We start from the raw sequence: 24,213 nt of genomic DNA on the forward strand, positions 1-24,213 counted from the left end.
TGAAGGTGCCATCTACGTTGTGTCTATGCCACTGATACAAGTTGGAGCATCAGTCTAAGTCTGCTTCTCTTTAGGGTTTGGATCTGAAGAGAAGTGGTAAATTTGAGTACAAAATATTTGCTCTCTCTGGTGCACAGTCAGCCATCGCTGTACAGGAAAAGGCTTGTGGAAGACTATGTGGTATGATAGTTCCTGCACACTGGGCAAGATCTCTTAGGAGAGCAAATAAACCTCAAGGATGTATAAAGAATGGGGTAGAAAACAGCCCTTGGGATACAACCTTGAGAGTGTTTCACCATTTCACACATCAGCGGTACTGAAATTTCTACTTCAGCAAGGGCATGTAGGAAAGTATCTTTCAGGAGGAGGGGAGAAGAACATCTCTTTTTCAGTCTGAGTAAGATGGTGTGAGGGATGTTCACTGCCCTCTGTCACCGCGTCAGCTACGTACAGAGCTGGTGGGTGGAAAAACCTCTTGGATGATGACAGGGATAAAATGGTATAAGCTGGCCCATAGGCAAAGTTGGTCTCAACATTAGCAGGTAGTGGTTTCCAGCCATCAGAGCTGTCAGCTTCTGAAACAATGAGAGGCTGCAAACTAGTTTTAAGATGGAGCTTGATGGATTTTGAATAACCTCTTACCAGACCTACATTTCTAAAAAGATACTGGAGGAAAAGAAGAACGAGAGAGTGGATAACAGAAATGCTGAGACACAGCAAGTTGCCTTTGAAAAGAAACTGAGAATTGGTAGAAGTGTGGGAAGACAGAAATGGGAGGCAGCCTGATAAAAGTTAAAAAAAAAAAAAGTAAATACAGCAAAAAAAAATCCCTCCTCCCCTTTATCAAATGGCACAGAGAATGTAAATTGGGCTTTGCTACTCCTGCTTCTTGGCAGACAAGAACATCCAGCAACACTGAAAGGCAATACATGGCAAGCGTCTCTGTTCAGACCCTTGGCGATGCAGTGCACAAGTAACCTGTGGGAAATTGCTGCCATCAGGCATCACCGAGTCAGAGAGTCTGGCAGGAAGGATTAGAACTGGATAGGGCCAGTGAGAGCATCTGTGGTTATATATGAACAGATAAAAATAAGCATCATAAACTCACAGGCTTCCAGGCACAGACAACCTCAAACTCCTCAGGGCTAAGAAACTTCCCTTATAAATAGGTTATTCCATAACTCTCTGTGGCATTAGCTACTGTCAGAGACAGGATACTGGACTAGATGGGCCCCTGGCAATTCCTCTGGAGAAACTATATTTCCAAAATAAAGACCCTAAAAAAATCCCTGTAACAAAGAAGAAATTATTGAGTTGTTTATTAAATAAATTAATTTGAATAGGGAGAACAGCAGCTCCTTTGTTTCTCACTCGGTTTGAACAGTGGGTCTCGGAAGGGAAAATGAAACCACTGCTCTGAGTAGCAGAATAGCATCCTCAGCGCTTGCTTCTTCCAGAATAAAAGGCCTATATTTAGAGGATTCCAAGTTTTAGAGATATACAAAGCTGGCAACTGTTTTGGGCAAATTTCCAGCCCCATCTGATTTTCCGCGTAAGTTAGGCATTTCAGTAACATAAGAAGTATCAAGAGAATCTAAAATAGTGTTTTGCTATCTTTACAGCCCAGCATGTCTTATTTAATACAGTTTTGAGAAGAAGCATTTGATAGAATTTGATGCAATTAATACTAAACTGCATCTGATTTTAGAATGGGTGTGTTTTCATGCATATACTCATGTACATATGGACATACACATTCTGAATGTGTATGTGTATGTATGTATGGGTACATACAGAGGGAGATTTCCAGGCTTTTCTATTAGGTTCAACTGTGCATTTACTCATTGTCTCTTGACATCTGTCTGTCTGTCTACCTATTTATCAAGGGACTGCAGGAGTGTATTAGAGTAGAAGTTAGGCTTTAAATTTGGACTCAATTTAGTGCCTTTGATTTGATAGCTCTAATAACTCTATTTTAAAGGAGAAATACAGATGTGTGAGACAATATGATAAAGATGGCAAATGCTATGCCACAGTGAATCACTGCAACAGTCAAAGAGTCAATAATTTGCAGATACCTCAGGCTGGTCTGACAACTATGCTAGGTACAAATTGCATCTTGCTTTAAGAGAGGCAAGTGTGTTTTATAGCTACCTTCCAGAGTATTATAGTGGAAATAACAGCAATTGCTGTTATAGCGTTCCATCGCCCATTGTAATCCTCTCTCCTTCCCTCCTTTTTTGATTGATCACACATTTTGCATAGGCCCTTTGGGATGGTGATTCCTATGCTTGTTCTCAATCCAAAAGTCAGTCTTTTCACAGAAGAAAATTACAGGTGAAGTTTTTGAGTTCTCTGTTGGCCTCGTGTTGTCCGAAGTCTGTCCTTGTCTGTCTTCTCCAGTTCTTTTTAGGGGTACCTTAATTATGAAGTGATCTTCCAGGTGAGGATTGAAGTTAGATTCATATTTCAGTCTTCGTGTGGCTTGTGTTTCATAGAAGCTAGACACAACTGAAGGCTTCAAATCAGCAATAGAAAACTTTAAGCAAAGAAACTTAAGTGGAATTTAGACGGTATGAATCTGGGCTGCAGTATTTTCAATCTGTAATACACACAAGTCAGTGTACCTGAGATACTCCAGCATATTAATAAGGACATGTGGATTTAAGATTAGAAAAAGAGAATCCAAATATGCCCATAATCACAAACCTATTAGTGCAGCTCAAAATGTATCAAGGTGCTTCATGTAAAATTCATTGGCTTGCTCGGTAGATTGCAAATTTTTTTGGTCATGTTGGAGTTCTCCTGTTTGCACACTTCTGTCCTGTGTCCACCCCACGTACATACTGATGCATGTGTGAGCTGCCTTTACTGCAAACTCCCTGCAAGATGTAGGCAGAGAAAGATAAGGGTAAGTCAGGCAATTTATCGTCATGAGTGCCTGAAGGTCATTCATTCCGGAGTGACCGGACTTCCTCTCAGGGTCCTTGCCTAATGTGTTGGCTCAGAGTGCGTGCATGCACAATATATTTTGGGACAGGTCCCTCTAAACAGCAACTCCAGGAGCTGCTTGGAGAGGAGCTGGCCTATCAGATCTGGGAAAATTCAGAAAATCCAGCAATGCTGACAAGTCCAGGACATCACAAAGTCAAAAGAGAGAGACCAGTGATGCATTTGAGAGATGGATTTTTTCCTGTGTGACTCATGAAAACCAGGGCATTTAGGATCTACTTCGAAGGGGCTTTGAAAAAGAAACTCCCTGAAAAGCAAGTCTATTACCAGTGGCATATATGTAATGCAGCTATTATTTTTAATGCATATGTGACAAAGATTTTACCCTTTCATTAGTTAGGAACTATTACGGGGTCATCATTAGCTAAATATTATCTCCATTTTATCATCCTCTAGGATATACGGGTTGACATTTCTAAACCATTCATTAATTTTAGTGCAGTGTATGAGCAGTGTAGGAAAAACAGAAATATTTTTTTCTCCAAGCATTAGTAAAAAGACCGATTTCAAAATATTTTTAAATATTTTAGTATTTTAAATATTTAAATATTAAATTAAAATATTTTAAAATTTTAAATAGGTTTGTAAAATATCGTATGTAAAAAACTAGTGAGCTGCTAGAAGTAGCAACTTGGATCTAATCTGTATTGCTAATACGTGATTTGAGCAAAAGTATAAATGAAAGCTTCTCTTTTAGATAAATCCGAGATTAGGATGTGACCTCCAGCACTATTCAGTGGCAAGTAGTTTGACAGACTCAGATTGCCTAAGCCAGGCAATTGCCTGTACATTAACTCCTATCTACAGGGGACAGATAGAAGCCAAGATAACTCCATCTTCTAGAAATCCCTTCCTTGTGAATTCCTTGTCCTATTCATCCTTGTTAACGTTTGTCTCATCCTGCACATCTTTCTGGAATCCACCTTTTAGACTTGTGAAAAAATCTCCTAATACAGGCATCTGCAACTTGTAACTGTTTTAGCATCTTTCACTCTGCTTCATTTTCCTAATTCCTCCTTCATTATCTTTTATTTTTGTTCCTTGTGTTTTTCTTAGGAAGGAATATATTCTGAGTCTAATGACATAAAACTTTTTAAATAATATGAGCATTTATTTAAAGGTTGGTTCTGTTCTCTGAAGTGATTCTGTGAAAACAGTGTTCTTGGCTGTCCTGTTTGCTGCTGAAAAATATCTTAAGCAGATCTTACTGGCCACTGAATGAAGCTTTTTTCCTAATCCCTGAAATACCAGCCTCACAGATAAATCTGGGCTCAGAAAACTGATCTGTGTTCTTTCTTTCTCCTGCTATTAATTAAGAAATCTGCCATTGTGAAAATACTATTGATGAGACATGAGTTGAAGCAGAATGGTGCTTCCTCTCTCATAGCAGAGCTAGGTGGAGTAAACATTTACTAGGGACCGTAAGCTGAACAGACGCCATGCAGAACATGTGCTAGGTCCCGATTCTGGGCTTATGGCTGCTACAACTTGACTGTTATTAAACTCAGAAGGAGGATCCCATCATGTGCTCCACATAGTGTTACCGTTGGTGGAAGTCAGTATAAATAAAACAAAAATTAAGCTTAGGAAACAGCTCGGTCAGGTCAGAAAGTGTCATTTTTCGTAGGCAGTTTTTTAATTTGGTTTAACATAACACCTCAGAGACCTGAAAAAACTATGTTCCTTTTGAGATCCTGCCTAGCTCTGTCTGGCTTATGACAGGTGGGATTTTGGGGGAGGCAGGAACCCCAGAGTAAATAACGTGTGGTAAAACACATACTGCTCCGGCTTCTCTGCTGAAAGGGCTTTCTGTGTTTTTGCAAGGCCGAACACTAATAACATCCAAAGAAACCACAGAGTAGCATGGAAAAAGGGGTCAGAGTAATTGCACAGGATGCTGTCTGGGTGAAAGTTATATCTTCAAAGTGCATGCCTGCCTGTTCAGTGTGACTGTGCGGACAGACCCATTTGTGCACGTGTACCGATTTCTGTACGCAGGCACCTCCTGAAGAGGACTGCCAGGAATGATTCTTCTCCTTCACTAGTTTTGCCCATCTGGTCTCAGATCCTTGCACATAAAACTGATGCTGAGGCATATTGCAGCTCTCAGCCCAGCAAGTGTGTGCCTCGGCACGGCTTTGCACTTCTGGTGGTTCAGTGGTGTGTATTGCTCGCTGTGTTATGCTCAAATGGCTGTGATTTGATCTCTGATAGCCCTGCTCGGACTTGAAATGGCATCCACGGTTTAACGAAAGCACTTTCTGTGTAATAAAGCAACAGGCCAGGGAGTTGTTTCACAGCAGAATTTCCCACAGGAAGGGAGGTATCCGCGCTGACCTTGTGCTGATGAAATCCTTGGCTGATCCCGACAAGGTTCAGCTCTTGAACTATTAGCAGCAAAGTCGACATCCTCCGGACTCTGTGGAGCATGACTGGGAACAGCACGAGCTGTGGAGCTCAGGAGAAGGAAACGCAACTAAATAAATACCCCCTTTTCTTGCACACAAAGAGAGAATTGATACCCCAGTCAAAAAGCCAAATGCTGTTACAGCAATTCTTGGTTATAGGCATGTGTTTATTGGCTTTAATATAGTGTCAGAGAGGACGCCTATGCAGATTTGTGGAACAGATATTAAAACATCCTTAAAGTGATTTGTTATGTATGGTTGATGTAGCATGAGGAGTCCAGTGTCTTAAATAACAAATGGGAGCAAAAATGCAAAATGTCTTGCTTTGAGGTTTTATATCACAGCTGATAACTTTACTGCCTATAAAGGATGGTATAATCACTGAGTGGATCTGAGAGATAAGGCACCATAATCTGTGCCCTTAAGGGAGGTGGGCTGTTTCATATGGATACATTTAACCCTTTGGTTTGATGAGGACTCAAACCTTCATCTATCTTGGTCTAAGATCTCCAAAGGAAACTGCAGGGTCTGGTTGGTAAATGTGCAGTTGCACAGATGTAGCCTGAATTTGATCAGAGCATGTGAGCTTGTGATCTCTCAATGAGAGCGGTAGCATCAGCCTTTCTCCAAGCTGATTATGGGAATAGTCTTCCCATGATGAAGCAAGAAGCACAAGCCCTTGTGACTGCTACACGAGCATGCTTGAATTCGCTCAGAATAAAAAAGAAAAGGAGTGATAGAAAACATCTCCTGCATTGCTGTACTGACCTAGCTGCTCTTCTCGATCATATTTGATGGGCCAATCATTATGGTGCTGCTACAAAGATTAGTCGAAATGGCAAGTGTGGAAAATAATTTCTGTAGACAATTCAGCTAAGCTAATTTAACAGTTGAATTCTTACCTCTTGCATTTTCTGACTGCTGGAGTATCAGCCATATTTCTCATGTTATTGTTTCTAGTAGCTTGTGACTCAATGTGTATTTGACGAACAGGGCCAAATTGGGCCCTGTGAGCAGGAGTCCTGCCCAGCCTGAATGCTGGAGAAGTCAATGCTTCCGGAGCACAGCTCCTTCTTGTGAAATTGGCTGGACTTACCTGGGAAGCCTGTAATCTCCTGGGGCGTTGAGTACACTACCTGTAGGCTACACATAGTGCCTGGACATCTAGCATGGGTGAAATCTTTCCTGTCTGGTTAAAGTCAACCTAAGTTTGCACAGCTGCTGAAAGGCTAATCCCACCCCATCCCTTCACACTCATCCGCCCTTCAGCCATGTGTTCACACCACCTAACTAGCTAGCCCTACCACAACAATAATGTGTTTGGTTTCAGATGGCTCAGGTCCGTGAGCCAGCTCACCATCTGCTGAGTGCAAGGGAGGAGGCAGGAATGTGCAGCTGGAGTTGGAGGGGAAGGCAGAACCGCCCTCATGGCAGCTGTGCAGATTAGATCATTTTAAGGCCATCCATGAGCATCCTAAATGAATGCTGTGAACCGGGGTGTACTGAAGGTGGTCAGTATCTCCCGGCGCAAGTTCAGTGCTCTGTGACACGGGGCTAAGGGCTTCTGCTTGTTCTTGAGCCAGCAAATGCTGACTAGTACATTCCCTGTTTAAAAACAGCATTTTGCTGCACAAGCCATCATTTCAGCTTTAGAGTCATGGTAATTTCTCCACGGCAAGCAAAGGAACTAGCCCTCAGTGAGGGATGTGGTCACGCCATGCTTCGAACATAAGCTGATTTTGCTCTGGAAGTGAGATCCTGCATTCCCCGGCACCCACACACTGAGCCTCTTCTCCTCCAAGCACATATACAGCCAGTTTTCTGTTTTGAATCTGCTGTATTGAGAACAGCAGTAGTCTAGTCATTTTTTTTCCCCTAGATTTGTTCTCTGTGGGGAATCAGTCATTTCCACCTTCTTCAGAGACAAAAACCTTTCTTTCCTTTAATCCTTTTGCACTGCAGAAGTGACAAAGCAGTGGAAGATGGGAGTGAAATTGTGTTCCAGCTTTTGTGTAATTATTAAGTCCTAGTTCCAGAAGCTTTACCCCAAAATGTACAGGCAATGCACAAATGGCGTTTCACTACAAATTATCCATCCCACCTGGGTCGCGACAAGAGGTCGTGATGTACATGCTGAAAAAAGAGATGATTTGATTTTGAGCCAGCCTGGAGTTTCAGAGTTGGCAAATGAAATCTCGTTTCACCACAGGTGGGAGAACGTTACACGGAAAGAGAGGAGACCCAGTGCACACCAAATGTGAATGTTCATTTCACAGTCACTTACAGAATTACAGATGTCCTCTAAAATTACAGCAAAAATATTTGTTTGCATTACCCAAGCAGACATCATTTTCAGAGTAGAGGCCTCTTATACAGTAGTGGGCACAGGCTAAAAAGGTGACTGCTTCAGGAAGTTGCTGTTGTGTGAAGCAAAGCGACAGTAATGAAAATTGCTTTGCCTTTAATTAGAGCAGTCACTATTGGCAACCACTCCAGTCTTATCTAAGGAATTTTCAGCCAGTAACTACATCTTGGTGAAAAGCAGATCTTCGCTTTCAGTAGCTCTCCTTTTGAGCTATTTTGAGTGTAATTGCTTTGCTCCCAATTGCGAGAGGTGGGGGAGATCCAGCCAAACCACTGCTCAAGCCCCAGCTGACTGGAAGGCTTTTCGGTAAACTATTTCCACCATGATTTGTGCTGCATCAAGCTGAGATGTTTTACTGTGATGGACTGGTTTTGGCAGGCATTGACTGGAAAGGCCAGAGCATGGTGAAAAGAGAAGGCATGGCTTTGGTGCTTACGGTAGCTGTTGGGACAAAGAGACCCTAGGTATCTGATCCTTCGCAGGGAGTGCAGAATAGAGGTACCTATGATAATTCAGCTCTGTAGTAGCCATCCTGTTCAGGCTAATTTACCAGCTCTGTTATAGGTAGGCAGTGTCTGGGAACATATGGAACATATGGTAGATATGAACAGTAGTGTGGCATATATATACCTTACGGTAAAAAAATCGTGCTTTGTCTCAGGCATAACAAGTGACGACCTTGGGTTTCCCACATCGTAGGCCCATACAGTATCTGCGCACAAAACTAAAAGCAAAAGCTGTTCTCTGCAAGAAGTTAAATGCTTAAAGACATCCCCTGGTCAGCAATCATCCTAAATCAATATTGGATGAGAGAAGTAATTCATTGAAAACATCATTCATTAATTACAGTGTGGTCTGGACCACAACAGCATTGTCTCTGAACACACTGGTTTATTTATATTTGGTTATTTAAGGATATGGGAAACGGCTAGTGACAATTGTCAAGGATAGATCATAAGGAAGGCTGCTTGCTGGTGTAAATGCATTAATTATTGAGACAAATTTAGCTGTCTGGAACACTGCATAGAACAGCAAATGGTCTGCAACTTTTATGGAATTAATCCCATTTGCATTTGCAGATTTCAGCTTTCTGAACACCAGCTCCTTGGAGCTGGCATGAAGGCCCTAAGAAGACCTGACTGCTTTCAGGTTCCTGCTTAGCCAGATAGCAGTCAGAGAATTAATTTCTCCTGCAAAAAGTAAAGTTCAATTGGGTGGCACTGTTACAATTGCATTTCCTATCTGTTACTCTTCTGTGAAGATGTATTACATATACTCGTGGAACCAGAACAATCAAGTTTGTGCTAACCCAGGCTGCATGACCAGCTTCCCAAGAACTTGAAATCATTGTGTGATGTCTAATAAAAAGAAGTTGGGCATAATTTTTACCACTGCAAAGTGGCTGCAGCTCCCACGGTCTCTCACCCTTCACCTTTGTCAGAGTCAAAGGAGAGCATTGCATGCCATTCTGGGAAGTTTTCTGACTCTGTGGTGAAGTTTTCTGGCTTTGTGGTATTGGAGATGAAGCCTACCATGATTCTTTTATATAAAACTCTGCATTGCATTTGGTGATGTCCCTCCTTGTAAAATAGTGACCAGGAAGTGGAAACAAAAGGAGGGTTAACGTATGGTCTGACTCTAACCTGGAAGAAGCAGCCAAATTGCTGATGTGAAAGCCCCATCTTTTTGAATTGCTGCAAAGATGACATTGGACCCTTTTGTGATAATGCTGTATTTGCACTTACCCTCATAGAGATGTAGGAAATTAGACATCCCACTAACTTCCTCTCAGAATTACTTCCAAAAATAGCAGTCCTGGGAGGGGCAGTACCTTTTGGATACTGTTTGGGAATGCGATCTCTATCTTGGACTCCTCAGTGTGATGCCAAGAATGCCCCATTACTCACCTGGCACAGAAATCAAGCACAGGGATTAACTCTACCATTACTGCCAGTCTATTTAAGGTTTCCTGTGCTGTCCAAATCCTTTAACTAATGTGGCTTCAGCTGGTTAAGGAAGAGAAACATGGATATTTAGGCTCAATTCAGCAAAGTACTTTAGTGTTCGTCTAACAGCAAGCAAACAGGCAAGTTGCATTTCAAGGGTAATATCTAAACACCCTCCTGAACAGGAGATGGATAGCTCTGTACCGGTCTAAACAGCTCTTTTCTTCATAAATAGTTTTTAAATCAAACCCTTACTAAGTTAGTCACTTAGCGAGAATTTCTGAGATACCAGCTACAGAGATACCTGCATAACCCACTGGGAAATATGCCAGCTGGCAGAGGACATACAAAAGGCTGCCTCAGTTGGTGTAGAGTAGCTCTTTAGTAGAAACAAGCAGCTAATGCTTTGGCTCAGAAAGTTCTCAATAAAATCAAAATTGCTTGGGGAGGCAGGGGAGTCTGCCATTGGGAGTCCTTAAGAGTGATCTGCAGGAATGGTGTAGGTTGAGCTGATTCTGTCTCAGAGCAGGATGATGGACCGGATGACTGTCAGAGGTCCCTTCCAAGGGATTTCACTCTCCCAGAAGAGCTATTATCCCATGAATAAGAGGTCAGATGGTTTACACCTCAGTGTGCGTGTGTGTGCCCTGTAATGGAAGAGTAAAGGGCAACAGTTAAATCAGTTTTTATTGATAAATCACCAACTATCACTTAATATTTTAATCTGTAGGTATGGATTTCACAGTAAGGTGGAAACCACTGCAAATATATCACTTTTTCAAGCGTGCAATGGACAATTTTCATTCTTGTTTGTTTGTGACCTGAAGAATGTGGTATTTAGGGTCAGATTGTAAGAAGCAGCTTCTTATAATCATAGATTTTTTGATACACACAGATCTGACAGAGGAGCTTCTATTTCTTTGTTGGATTGACAGTGTACTCCCTCACACTGACTGGTATTTTCAGATTGATTGCTAGGAGCAGGTTATTCATTAAGGGGAGAAGAAAGAGAGAGAAGAGCCTGGGGAGACTGATACCACATATCACTTCACTGATACACAAGGTTGCAGTGCTAGGATAGACTGACCCATCAACTCAAGAATTTCTTTTTTCAGAATTAAATGCACTGAAGTAGATGTTTTTAACAATCAATCAGGGGTGATGTAACTTGAAAAGTAACTCTTTCCTTCTTTCTTGAAAAATTTGTGAATGACATGCATGTGATGCATGCTGACCAAGTGTAGTCATGCTTCTTATGGACAGGCAAATGACTGAGAAAACCCATCCTGCTACATAATTATTACTCAGCCTGCATTTACATGGGAAATAGGTCTGAGGATAATGACTACAGCTTTGCTTCATGGAGGGAATTTGAATGTCAGCTGCCAGTTGCAAAAGAAGCAAAACCCCCTGAAACATTCCTCACTTTGTCTTTCGAAGTCATTGCACAATCAGAGTGAGATTTGTCTGTACGAGAAGCAATGAGCTTAATCCTAACCTGGGGGAGAGACAGTGTAGACACAGAAGGTGGCTTATCATCTACCATTGTCCTGGGTGGGTACCTGTCTTCAGGTAGGCTGCGGTCAGAAGACATCCTGGATATGAGTCTATATCAGTTTGCATGTGGGTCTGGGCCAATGTTCACCTAGCATCCAAACTGAACTCTCACTCAGGGAAGAGCTGCAGGTGAACTCTGGAGTACAGCCAGAGATGAACTTGGAGCTTGTTTCGTCCATTAGAGTGGAGCAGGGAAACACATGCTGGAGATGCTCCCAGTCTGCTACAGGCCTTGCCATGATGTCACGAGGGTTATGAAGGGCAGGAAATTTGTCTCTGAGGATGGAAATGGATGCTTCATCCCAGCCTGCTTGCAGAACTATGTGAGCAGGCATTGGAGGCATCTCACTAACAGACACATGAGAAACAGCCACAGAGGATGAAGTTTATCCCTCTTGCATGCTTGCCCTCTCCCTGGTGATTTTTGGGACAACTCCTAAGGAAAGGAAAGGTGAGGTCTTTAAATAAGTCAGGGAAATGCTGTGGATTGAATGGATCCAGTGGATGAGCACAGAACATCACTGTCTGTGACTGATGAGCTTCCTTTTTTTCTTGGAATAGCATCTGAGAGCTGAATAAAGTGATTTCCACCTCCTCTCAATTCTGGTGGGCTGACCTCAGAAGGGAGTCATAGAGAAACCAGCTGGGAGTAACTAGTTCTTTAAAATGGATCAAAATCATAACTGGGAAACTTCCTGAAAGGGTTACTGGGGAGGGGCCTGGGAAACACCCAGGACATTCAGAACCACCTAGCCAGTGAACTTGGAAAAGAAACAGCAAAGCAAAGCATTCTCTCCTCCACTAATCAAAAGAAATAAAGAACTGAAATACCCCCTGGAACTTATGGAAAATCAGGTCAGGAACAGAAATATTCATGCATTTGCTCTACTGGAGGGTAAGGAATTTCCAGACCCAATTTCTTTTGTGGAAAGCTGGCTCCCTAAGGCTCTGAACGAGATGCAGAGAATGTCCCACTGCATGTGGTGTGCTGGTTCAGGATCCCTGCCAGGGCAATCAGTCCCAATAACAAGCAAAGCAAAACTGAGCTGCCAAATTTCAAATGTTCCTGGGAAAGGGAGGCTCACGCCTGTAGAGAGAGAGCAATGAGGAAGTATCGGTTCATTTACTTCCAGATCGGTGTGACTGTCCTCACTTGTTTCGCCATTGCTTCAGATAACATGGGTTCAAGAGTGGTTTCTCATTGTTTTAGGAGATATACTAAAATGGAGCCCAAGGAATGTAAACCTAAAATTTAAGACACGAGACAGCAGATTGATACACAGTGGTAGAGAAAACTCATGGAAACATCAGATGGTTTTGGCCATGATGGGAGGCAATGCCTCAGTTCTTGTACAGTCTAGAAGCAGATATGAGACCCTTCTATGGAGGACAGCCTTTACGTCTGTGTAATACATTTCTTTTCCTTGATCCTAGATGCTCCTTCTTTCCTACTATTTACTTCTGAGGTCTTCCTTCTGACAGTTACCCTTTTCCTGCCAGTCTTCTGGCTGATGTAATGTAATGCTTGTCTTGGTTCAAGTGGGAGGTTGTGCTAGAGACCTCTGCAGTCCCTTCCAAGGAGCACTGTTGTGATTCGGAAAGGGTGCTGGGCTCTGCTGGGCTCCAGAGTAGCCCTCCAAATGTGCAGTCTTGTGGTGGTTTCAGTTATTTGCTGCAATGACAACTGTTGGTGGCTGTCAGCTCCTCACTGTGTTTAGCGGCTGTGCAATGTATTAGAATAGGCACCCAAACAGCCTAACCCGTCCGTAATCTGCCCTCTGCCTCCTCTTTTGAAACATGTTTTTGGGTGATATTGGCTCTTTCTCACTATTTCAGTCTTGCTCCTTTTCCAGTCCTTGGAAAGTGCTCTACGTCTGTGCACTGTGTCAGCCTGCAAGGTGAGTCTAGGATGATTTACAAAGTTATATAAGATACCCCAAAATATTTTAATGGCACTCCATCTGTATTTTAATCCTCCTATGTAGAAAAAAAAAATGAAAAAAAAAAAAAGAAAAGAGTATAGTTGGCTTTCTGTTACTTGTAGACTTTGTGCTAAAGAGGCTCTGCATCTGGGACATCTGAGCTACTAGGGCAACCGTAGTGGTATCTCTATTTTGACTGCATGTGCATACTCCGGTCCCTGTTAAACCTGACTGAGAATTTGCTATATCGGCCAAACATCTCTTGATTTTGTAGCATCAACAAATGTATTCTAGTTCCTCCTTCAATATAAGACTTTTTGTCTTGATCACTTCCTCCTGCTGTGATGAATCACTCCGTGAAGTTGCCAACCTCTCTCCAGTGCATACAGGGATGCTTAGGCCATCTCAGAGGTTGTAAACTGGGAGGGGAGAATTTATGAACCCATGAGCTGGAATTGGTAATGACACCAGTGCCCCTGGAAAGCAAGAAGGGGGAGCAGCAAGCACTGAGCAGCACGGCTGTCACCAGCACCTGGCAAACGTCACCGGGGGACAGCGCGCTTGTCTGCGGCGTGGAAGCTCACGTACTGCATGTGCCACGGAAGCAGGTTGTGGCAGGACCAGGGAGAGGCCTCAGCAGCCCTATCGTGCCCAAGACAGACCGAGCTGTGACTCAGACAGCAAACAGATCTGAACGCTGAAGCCCAGGCTGGCCTTGCTGCAGCAATCCTGAAACACCTGTTTGCATCCCAAGGGGATTTAGCAGGAAGGGAATAACCAGACAAGGCAGGAGAATGGCAGATAATGTTTGATATAAATATGCTGCCAGAATAACATCCCTCAGTACTAACATTCCCATAAGAGGGAAACAATAAACAAGCCAAATTATCACAAGATAGCCAGAAAATGGTGGCAGTAGTAATAATAATTCTTTCAACTAATCTTTTATTTTCTTTTGCAAAAGTGGCTGCTTTGGCCTGACAGGAGCATGCAGCAGGGAACGATGCTGTGTTACCTAAGTTAACAGCAGCTCTCGTATTTCCCTGATTCTCCTTCCCCTCCGGTGTCCCATTAGCAATTTGTGAGGCCAGCACCGGACACACAAGCAGGAGGCTGTGCAGGAATCCCATATTGATCTCATGGCCCAACTAATTATTTTGTAAGTGAATCCAGCCACTGGGAATTGAGGGTACTTCTGTGAAACGCGATTTCTGCCTACTTTGTTGTACAGGACATGCTGTATAAACTTAGTATGATCCTCTGGTAGAAACTGTGTTAAAGATGTATATCAATGGGTGAAGACACGCAGAAAATGCCCCGTGGTCCAGCCTATGTTGACGTTCTCATAAAGAGGCAAAGAATCCCTTCCCTCCAAAAAACTACTGCTTAAAAAATACAGTTCTTCAGGATGACATTATATTATCTAAGTTCCCATTACTGCACTTTTGCAGTAATTGCTACACAATGTTAAAAGAAAAAACAGCCTTAATCTTTCACCATTTCTTGCATTAGAAATTTAGCATAATTTCTTATTACTTTGTGCAAAAATTCTGCAAAAATTGCCTAGCCTCCAGTCACTGTGCAGGTAAATGTTAGAGGGTCCACCTGAGAGTACTGAATGTTTTCATAGGGATAAATATAGGTGGAAGAATTGTTTGTAATGAATATCATTCAACATACCACATCTTCCATTTGTGAATTGTCCGTGAAGAGATTGTAATTTTCTTGAGCTGTTTGCTGAATCACTTCTGGAAATCATTCTTCATTGGCAGCTTCTTGAAGAGTGATTTCCTGGGAGCATTTCATATTCAAAGTTTGCAACTTGAGCTATTTTTATTAGGTGTGTCAGTTCCCTGGTAGAATCTGTTCCCTGGTTAGATGAGTGTAACTTCTGAAGTTGGAGTTTCTATTCTGAGTAATCCCAGTTACGAATCTGAATTTTGATGCTTTGCAAAGTGTCCTGAAATATTTGTTTAAGATCTGTTTGAAAAAGATTTGCTATTTTGGCAAATGTTGGTAAAACATGGAAAACAAACAACAAGTTTGAAGAAAATTCATTAAAGCTTTCAAAAGAATATCATGGCTGCTCTAAGTTCCTGTAATCAGCCCCAGTGCTTTCACTATAATAGCTAGTTTGTGATCTCTGACTTGTCATCTTGGGTCTAATGGTTTTTGGAAAACTGCATTATTGAAAAGGTAGGGATGAAATTAAACCTATCAGAGGTCAGGCATAAGCAGAAAATTCTCTCTCTGGTGGTGATCTGGTGCTTCATATGACTTATGCAGAATTACTTAGTGCTTGACCCTGATCTTGCTCAAACACAGCCGTTCCGCTGACTTGGACAGAGCCTTTCCAGGGGTCTTTTATCTCTGCTAGCAGCAAATTCATTTCTAAACTTACCTCAGCTGAAACAGTTGGCAGGCTAGAGATTAGCTTGAAATCAGGTCACCTGGGAAGAACAGCCTAAATTCTCCAGGAGAGACGGTTCAAATCCAAAGCTCCAATGAAGGCCCTAGTGGTAGACAAAACAGAGGAGAAAGATTTATGTTTCTGTTGGAAGTATTTTCCAAAATTGTTCCAAAATGGTTTATATTGCCAAGGATTGTTTTCGTTCAGCCTGGGCTTGGCTTTTCCTCTTCATGTCCTCACGATGATGGCTCATGCTGAAGGTGAGGGAGGGTGGAGAGTGTGAGAATTAGTTGGAGGATTGTTTTTTCCTTGCAGCTACTTGGTACTGCTCCAAGTTTTGCAGTGCTTTGGAGGAGAGTTGTCCCTGAAGAGTCAGGAAGTGAAGCTAAGGGTCAAGAACAGTGTTCATACAGAAAAAGGGGTCCACTCCTGCCTCTCTCTTAACACCAGATGCAAATGGTTGGTGAGGTCCTGCGTACACATCTTTTACAGAAGGAAGAAGAAAGCTGAAAATGAGACTCACAGGTTTGTTGAACTGGAAGGAAAACAAAACCTTTTAACCCTTTCATCTGTGCTCTTCCAGTCATGGAAAGAGAATGTGAGTCAGGGACAGATGTCAGCCCTGAGAAGGCCTAGTCCCTGGGTAACAAAAGAAGTATTGACAAGGCCTCAATAATCCCAGAAAAATTTGTTCAAATAAAAGTTAGCACAACAGAAAGGTGTGAAAATTTGAGGATTTGCAGCATTTCTCATTCAGTCAGGAATTAATGTTTCCTGAGAGCTCTCCCAGTGAGCCAACAGGAGATAAGGTACCATGAGCAGATCTCTTCTACCTTGCGACCAACAGAAACGAGCCAGGCACCTTCTCAGAAGAAAGGAGCTGAGGGTACTGAGCATTTATTGAAAATCCCCAGTATTAGATGCTCAGGATTCATCCCGGAGCTCCTACTAGTGGATGCACTGTTGGTCTTCCTCAAACTAAAGATCTATAGTAAAAAAGGCAGACAAATGAACTACTTTAGCCCAGTAATGATTTCATAAATGCACGTGTCTGAGTAATGATTCCCTGTATTATGCCTTCCTCCCACTTGTATTAAGCCATCACGCCTGGGTAATCTAACACTTTGCATTAAGCCCTCCTAGTTTACCCGTTCTGCACTGAGAAATTCTGCTAGTGTTCAGCAAATTGCTGACCCTTATCAAGTCCTTACAAGTACAAAATCATTCACTTTATTTATGTGAGTCATCCTACAGGCTAGATTTATATGGAAGACAAAGTATATGCACCTGTCTTTATGTGGTGGTAATTTTGTTGTGTTATGTCAGGGGGAGTCTGCTTAAGGACGGTGACTTTCATGGGCAATTTGAATGGGGTTTGTCTATAGAACAGCACAGCTGGCCAGCAAGCAGCGGTGAAAAGGAACAAGAGTGGATCTGAAAGTAGCTTTGGTGACTCTTTTGTTCCTAATAACCGATATTAAAAAAAATAAAAACTCCATTTTGAATAGGAGGGAAAAAACAGTCATTGGCTGCATTAGGATTAACAAGGTAGTTTACCTTAATATTCAGAGGGGAGGAAGTATTTTTGTGGAAATTATCCTAGGAAAGATGATTGGTTTTGCTTTCAGTTGTTTTTTCTGCCTTCCTGTTGTTCCTTTTTTTCAGTTCTGTTGAACAGGCCCAGAAAGCAGTGCAAATCATATTACTTGTTAATGTGCCAGAGTGGTGAGTGTAGAATTTTTAGTGGTCTGCAAAGAGAGCAAGCACAAATACTGTTATTTGCTAATCAGTTCTGTGTGCATAACTTTCAAAGACTGTTTTAAATATTTATTCTTTTTCTCCAGGAATTCCTGTTTGTCATGTTTAATTCCTTCCTGAGCCTGGACTTGGGGGGCATATAGAAGATAACTCTCACTTGGAATGATTCAGGATTTTCAACTTGCCATTACACTGCGACTACATCAGTGTTTCTGAAATCTGGGAAGAAAATCTCAAGTTCACCAAAATGGTAAAGGGAAAAAAACTGTTTTGTTTCTGTCAGCAGCTTCATAAAAATCACTGTTTAGCATTAGTAAGAAGAAACAGGTCTCCATGGCAAGTTAGAACAGTGCTGTCTGCAAGAGAGTGGAACAGTCACAGAATAAGCCCTGGCTTGTCACAAACTTTTGGTGAACCAATAAATGGCCAGTCTTAACTCATCGTATTGCAGCTGTTATGCAAATATACCAATAAGCAGACAGCCAGGCTTGTTTGTGTCTTAGTCACCTTGTGCGTCTGTCCAGTAGATAGGAAATGGCTTAATGAAATTAGCTACAGACAGACTTTGACTCCTTTATTTTTTCTTCTTAATATGACATTAACTGCTTGTGATAATGTCAAGTTCCTTTTGGTTTTTAGATGGTGTAAAGGACCTTTAAATGAGTGATTCTGTATAGATGAAGAGAAGACAGCCTGTGCCTCAAGTCCTGATGAGATTTTTGGGTCTGGCTGGACCCCGTGAGAATTCCCTAGACAGAGTGCAATTGCATGGTGACATTTCTGTATGGGGTGAATCACGAGAAAAACATTCAAATGCCAAAATGATTTTTTTTGTTTTTGATTGAAAGCCCTTTTCTCAGTTTGATAATGTTGGGGATGGAAACTGGTTATTCTTCTATGTGCAAACAGCTTTGGCTGTATAGCGTGATATTTGTGTGCCCTCAATGTCTCACAGGATTTAGCTGTGTGGTGAAGTTTTCATTTATCATTTGGTAAGGCCTTGTTTTAAAGTGTCCATCATCCAATCAGGGAAGATGAGCCTAGTGACTGAAGCCACTAATTACAAAATCTGTATACTGAATACCTAAGGATACAGCTTGCAACCAGCCAGCTGAGGGGAAAATACGTGATACCAGTCACTAATCATAGCCTGCTTAAGAATGACATTTCCAGGAATCAGGATCAATTAGCCAATGATTCACTAGCCCTAGAAAGAGCTAAATTCATAGCATGCATTATTTGTAGTGAGTGTTTTGATCAGTTCAATAAGTATGAAGAGCTGCTTCTTATTGGCTGCAAGAGAAGGAAGAAATCAAAGTGATTCAGTTTTTCACATAACTCCTTTTTCAGTTAAATACTGACATCAAAAGTTTGTCAGACTGAGATGGGGCCTTTCTCCCCCCAGATTAAAGAGTTCAGCTTAGATCATTTCTAGCCATGTGTGATGTACAGTGAAATGCTAGCCCCACTGAAATTGGTGACAAAATTCCCATTCATTTAACCTCATGTCAGAGGATTGATTTTTATTGACACGCTGGGGAGCAATCAATTATTTACCCATCAGCCTGAGAGAGCATTTCAAAAGGATTTATTTAAGGTGCTGTTCTTTAAGAATCAGTTATCCTGAGGCATGTGATACCTTATACAGTTCACTGTGCTTAAATACCTTCTACTCAATTAGCTCATGTTTTTATTCAAGAGAGGAGATGGATAAATCTCTTCAGCTGGCAATGCTTTCAGAGTGTGTCAAGCCAAAGGGAACCTAATTAGAGGGAAGAGAGAGAAATGTGGAAATTACTGTTTGCAGAGGGCACTGTAGAGAGGAAACTTTGTTGTGAGAAGCTCTCTCACATTAAACATGCTGAGGCTGTACTCCTCCAACCATAGGATTAATGATGCCAAGCAGACATTATACCTGTGTCTCAAGGGTCACAAGCAAACTTCTTCCTTTATCATCTGTTTCTCGTTTTACCGGCCACTAAGGTATTTACTTAGGAATTAGTATATATCTAGGCTTAAGTAGATTAAACTAAAAGCATGCCACTGTTTGCTGTATACATCTGCTCTTGTTAGTAGAACTTGTTGCTGCTGGCATGGAGCAGCTTAATTAAAGTGATGGCGTAGTTTTTCTGTGGAATCAGTTCCTGGTCTCAGTGGGACTCCTCAGACAGCTGTGCACAACTGGCCCCCTTCCTGGTGGCTGCAGAAGAGCAGCCAGGACTCACTGGACTCTGTCACCTCGCCAGTCAGGTGGTCTCTTCTGAAAGGTGAAGGAGAGTGCAATACTTCCACTTATGTTAGACCTGCCTGGATTTTTTTGTTGTTTTTTGGGTTTTTTTTTAAGTTTTCTATTTAGACTAGCACCATTCATCACATTAATGACTGTTAACACTGTGAATTCACTAGTGACTTAGGTGTGGGGTACCTTTGTTGGTGAGTAAGCAAAAGCAGGCAGAAGCCCTGGGATAATGATACAGGTACAACTCAGTAAGCAATGGAGTTGCATCTAATAAATACTGAAGGAAAGTCTGGAGGCATCATCTTTCCTGTCGCCTATGTGGGTGTTACAGAGCAGTGTTCCAGTGCCCCAAAGTCCTGAGATGGGTTTCAGAAAATCCTGTGACTGTCTTGGAAGTCATGAAAAACTAAATTAATAGGGTCATTTGCCACTTCTGTTCCCTGAGTCTTGAGATGATCCTTGGCAACTGTATTCAGGGGTTCTCCTGCAATCACACAGGTTAAAAAGCTAATCTGGATCAGGAAATCACTTTGGCTTGTGAAAGACATTGAGGTTTTCAAAATATGTGATCAGTGCAAATTCATACTCGAAAATAAGTCAAAACCTGGTGGCCCAGGCACTATGGGATTTTGAGCAGGGAGCAGAATTTGAGACTTGCCCATCCTAAGTATATTCCTTAGCCATGGGGCATGGAGTTAGTCTTTTCCAAGGGCAATCCATCCCAACAGCTAAATATAGGCACCTGAATTACAGGTGTAGTTGCCCAGAGCCCCTTGGGATAGTCAGCAGAGGGAAGAAAGGCTTCTTCAGGGACTGACAGGAAGAGACACCTTGGGAATCAACCCAACGTCTCCTTTTCTTCAATTTTACTGAATAATATAAATATTCTATCCTAGAGAGAGAGTGACTCACTTTTTAATGGCTTGGGAGCCAGTGGGCGATCTGAGTCTGACTGACAACACAATTTCTGAACCTTTCTCTCAGCTCCAGCTTGGACCAGTCACTTGATGAAATGACACTGTTTCAAAGGGAAAGCGAAGCAGCTGTCATTTTTTAAGCACTTTTGGTCTCTCTTCCCTGGGAGGAAAACAAAATCAACCACATAGCAACTGGAGTAGTGTGGTTAAAGCATTTAATAACACAAAGCTTGTGGTGAAATTTGAGACCCTGGCTTTCCTTTCTTTCTGAGGCAGAAAGCACAAATAAGTGGCTATTTTCTGAGGTCCTTCCAGAAAAGTGCCTTCCTGAGAGGGAGCCGCTGGGCTGGGCTGGGTGGACGCCCGGCATGGACCATGCCCCAAGTGCACAGAGGCCCAGCGGCATGTGCTCTGCAAACCTGTGGTGACACAGTTCTTGTCCCAAAGTATTTACAGCACACATCTGAGATGGGGGAACTCTCCCTTTTGTGGTGACTAAACAGTTTTTGAAGCACTTTTGGCTAGTTGTCATCAAAGTATAGTACAGGTTGGCCCAGAAGGAGTGGAAAAAGGCACTGGTGACTGTGGGCTACATGAAACAGAGCAGGGGGCTGTAAGTGCCTCTAAATGATCAAGAAAGGGAAAACAGGGGTGTGACAGACTTAAAGGACCCCTGTTTGGAGTCGCAAGGTAGCACGACAGCAGCCTTGGAGGAAAAAACAATATCCCTTGACTGCCTGGCTCACGGGTCTAGAAGCCACCAGGCTGAGCTACCTCCCACTACCTTGTTTGAATGAACTGTATATTTTACCTATTTTTTGTATCTCAGAAGCTTCCCCACTATTTCCTCCTTGGCTAGCAATATAGATAAACTGTGAAGTGGAGCTGGAGAGCAGAGTCTGCAAGGAGGATGTGTTTGTTTGGATGAATACACCTTCCGCGTATAAATGCAATAAAGGATAAAACTCTACATAAATTCACTTGCTGACTGTTTTGCTCCGGTGTCACGGGCCAAGAACAATCACCCAAACTCATCCGTGTGTGAAAATTGTAATACTGGAAAAGGCTCTTGTGTTTGCTATCCATGGCATTTCTTTAAAATGACTTTCCTCTGTAAGTGGATACAGAAATAACTCTTCAGATTATGGATTGGAGCAAGGAGTTGTATTTGTTTAGTAGTGTAGCTGCATTGATTGGCATCCCCCAGCTCAGGAGAAATGTTTTTAACCAGCCAGAACAACAAATACCGTTGCAAAACCTACATGGGCTACACTGAGAGCATTCAAATGTAAAAACAGCTAGGTGTTTCAGGAGCCAAAACGTGATTATTTTTAAATGGCTGTGGTTAGGAATGGTTGTTATTATTTATTGTTTGAACATAGCAGCACCTACTGGCTCCAGCCAGAAATAAGGACTTCACCACAGTAGGTGTAAAATAGAGTAAAAAGAGGGTTTCTTCTCCCTGAGTGGCCTGAGTCTACATAGGAGGCAAGAGGCAGGTTCAGAGGAAGGAGGCCGAGGAGAACATGCACGGCACCGTGGGAGCAAGGGAGCTGCCGGTGCAGAGCACGGTAATGGGGTGGGCAGAGTCGGCTGGAGAGCAGCCATTGCATTTTCTCATGGAAATGAACTGGATTTTTTTTTAAATTCTGTTTTGTTAGTGGGAAGTGCTTTCCAAAAAACTCACCTTGCAAAAAACAGAAGCTAAGCTGTTTGTCTGGGCAGTTACCTGGCTGGGAAGGTTGTGCCAATTTTGCTTCCTGCCTGTAGGACGCAGACACCCTGGCCACGATCTCTCCCACCCAGCCCCGCTGGCAAAAGGCCAGAAGCAAAAGCAGGTACCGGTGTTCCCCCTCTCTTCTGTCTGCCTGGCCACGCTCCCCAAGAGCCAGGACTCTACCTTGCCTTCCCAGAAACCAGGATTTGCAGAGAAATTTGGGCATTGTAGAGGTGAGGAGGCAGGTGCACAGCCTCCCCATTTTTTTCTGAACTTGGCTGAAAATACTTTCGTTTTCTGGAAAGCTGTTGGCCATTCATCTTCTCCCCCTTAGAAAATAACATTGAACTTGCCACAAGAGTTTCACTTTTCTTTTTTTTTTCTCTCTCCAACAGAGAATGGAAATTCTCTGCAACACTGATTCTTTTCCCCATATAGTTTGTTTGTTTTTTGCCAAAAGAGCATTTTTTTTGTTTGGAGAATCATTCTGATGGAAATCTTTGTGGCCATAGTGGTAAAAATGCAAAGTCAAGAAAATGATTTTTGCAGCAATGCCTTAAATAGATAAGAGAAGGTCAAGAAGAGCTTTGTCTAGGCCAAGAATCAGGGAAAACAAGAAATAGTTAAAATTTCTATTCAGTTCCATTTTAAGATCTCTCTTTTAGAGCTGTCTCTATATAATGGCTCAGAAATGTCCAGGGAAGTTCTGTCATTTCTGGTTTCCATCTCAGACTGAAACTGAAACAAGCAAACAATCTTACAAGAAGCCTTGTTCTTTTGAAGAGATTTCCAATTTCCTATGTTTTCATCCTCGTGAGGTTTAGATAAAATATCCAGATTTTTCCTTTTTTAAACTGAAGCCAGACTCAAAACCTGCTGAGGCCTTCCCATCACTAATTAGAGCATGTAGGCAAAATTATTTGCTATGAAGGTGAAGTGTAGTGTTAAATTAAAATCAGATGCATCACGAACAACTCTCTTTTTAGCCCATTGCTGGCAGGATGCAAGCTGTGTGGTGTGGGGCTTGCCTGCCATCCAGGGAGTGATGGCTGTGTGTGCTGTGCTCCTTCCCTACTACTCTGGCCCTTTTCAGGCAGCAGTCAAGGTTTCTTGGCTGTAGCTGGAGCCACAATACTTTGCCTAGTTGGACTTCCACTTCTTCCATTAATCAAATGTATTTTCCTCACAGTAGCTGTAAGCAAAGCCCAGTGTCAGAGAGAGCTGGTACAGATGCTCCAGAGATGAAACACCAGGGACCTCGCTTGGCAGCCAGCCCAGTATTTTATTAAACACCACATTAGAGCGTTCATTGACTGCATGTATGGTTCACTTGAGGGAAAGCCAAGCACCACTCTTGTATCTCCACCCTGAAGCCAGCCACTTATGAATCAAGGTGGGCACCTTGTTGTCTACGACTTGCCTGCAAGCTGTATGGAGATAGAACTAGGAATATTGTTGAACCCTTTCTAAAACACTGAACAGCAGGTTTCCATGCCAAGAGCTGGTCTGGTTGGTCCCTGGATGGTGAGAGCTCTCAGGGTGGGCTGGTGCCCCTCTCCATTGGGTAGGCCCATTGTGAAAGCTGGTGGCTTCAGCTCTGGAGGGTCGGTGGGAGGTGATTTGTCTCTTGAGCTTCCCACTATAGCTGTTCCCATTATGAAGTGTCACATGTCACACAAAACAATGTGTTTTGCTTTTGCATCTGTGCTCTACTCAGATAGCCAGTGCTTTGGGGGCAGAAGAAGGTAGCAGTCCAGTCTATTTTTTTCATCTCAGGAACATTACAATAGCTCTTTCGATTTAATGAGACAAACTGGGTGCACTGGTTCCCCCTAGTTTGAGAGTTATACTCTTATCTGAAAACACAGCAGTCTGATTTTAATCTAATTTCTTTGTCACTAAATTAAACTTGGTTTGTACCATTTAAGGTTGGCTCTCTTGGTGATTTTTAAAACAGAACTT

General features: G+C 42.4%; 1 long non-coding RNA gene across 3 annotated transcripts in view; it reads left to right on the forward strand.

Moving 5' to 3' along the window:
* LOC112991273 (uncharacterized) overlaps positions 1-24,178 on the forward strand; it is a 37,161-nt gene extending 12,983 nt beyond the window's left edge. For all 3 annotated transcript variants that reach the window (XR_010389295.1, XR_010389294.1, XR_003261256.2), the window contains one exon: positions 17,465-24,178. This is a non-coding gene — a long non-coding RNA (uncharacterized LOC112991273). The remainder of the gene's footprint in view (positions 1-17,464) is intronic.
* The last annotated feature ends 35 nt before the right edge of the window (positions 24,179-24,213 follow it).

Source organism: Dromaius novaehollandiae, chromosome 5 (genome assembly GCF_036370855.1).
Source record: "Dromaius novaehollandiae isolate bDroNov1 chromosome 5, bDroNov1.hap1, whole genome shotgun sequence".
NCBI classification, from domain to species: domain Eukaryota; kingdom Metazoa; phylum Chordata; class Aves; order Casuariiformes; family Dromaiidae; genus Dromaius; species Dromaius novaehollandiae.